This window comes from Odontomachus brunneus, unplaced genomic scaffold, assembly GCF_010583005.1.
Source record: "Odontomachus brunneus isolate Ranch 3 - 2012 unplaced genomic scaffold, Obru_v1 Obru_scaffold_086, whole genome shotgun sequence".
NCBI lineage: Eukaryota > Metazoa > Arthropoda > Insecta > Hymenoptera > Formicidae > Odontomachus > Odontomachus brunneus.
In genome coordinates, this window is record NW_022639536.1 from 1,231,077 (window position 1) to 1,232,356 (window position 1,280).

The window sequence follows — 1,280 nt, forward strand, 5'->3', positions numbered from 1 at the left end:
TATTGACCATTCTTTTCTATGACTTCTTGCCATCTTTTTACCAATTTCATAATCCCACATTCATAAAACGTCTGAGGTTTACCGGCAAAAAACTGATCCAGTTGCGTTTTAACAGCTTCATTATTAGCAAAGTTTTTCCCGTTCAGAGAATTTTGCAGCGACCGGAACAAATGATAATCAGAGGGTGCCAGGTCCGGTGAATAAGGAGGGTGAGGTAAAACATCCCAGCCAAGCCTTAACAATTTGTTCCGAGTAGTTAATGAAGTATGGGGTCTGGCATTGTCGTGGTGGAAGACGACTCCTTTTCGATTTGCCAATTCTGGACGTTTTGAACGTATTGCTTGATTCAATTTCGTTAATTAGGAGCAATATACAGTTGAATCGATCGTTCTGCCTGATGGTAAGAGCTCATAATAAATGATACCTTAATAATCCCACCACACTGAGAGCATAATTTTCTTCGGGTGCAATCCTGCCTTCGAGGTTGTTTGTGGTGGTTCACTGCTGCTTGCCCATGATCTTTTACGTACTACGTTATCGTAGACGATCCACTTTTCATCTCCCGTAACCAACCGCTTCAGAAATGGATCGTTTTCTTGGCGTTTCAGCAGCGCGTCGCAGATGGAAATGCGAGCGGTTAAGTTGGCCTCGGTCAATTCGTGCGGCACCCAAACATTGAGGCGAGAAACGTATCCCAACTGACGCAAATGGTTTTCTACACTTGTGTAGGATATATTAAGTGTCGTAGCAATCTCTCGTACTGTTTGCGATGGATTTTTGTCGACGGTATTCTTTATTACAGCTGAATCAATCTCTGCTGGACGACCAGAACGGGACGCGTCACTAACATCAAAATCTCCAGAACGGAATTTGGCAAACCATTTTTGTCACACACGTTCTGTTAAAGCATCGTCCCCATACACATTAAAAATCTTTTTATGAGCTTCCGCAGCTCGTTTGCCTTTTTTGAAATAAAAAAGTAAAATATGGCGAAAATGGACGTTCTTTTCTTCCATATTTGCAACCGTGCAGTACGCACAATACTCTGGTATTAACCGGCGTATGTTTACAAATAGGTTAGGTGGAACGTTGCTTTTCAGCTGCGTAAGCGAGTTGTGCGATAACGCTGTGGAAAAGAGATAGCAGAACGAGTAAACCTACTCCGATTAAAAAACCGAACGAACTTATTTGCCAACCCAATACATATATAATAGATATATAAATAAATATATATAATACAATAATATTAATTTACAGAAGAGACCAAGGTGCAAATCATT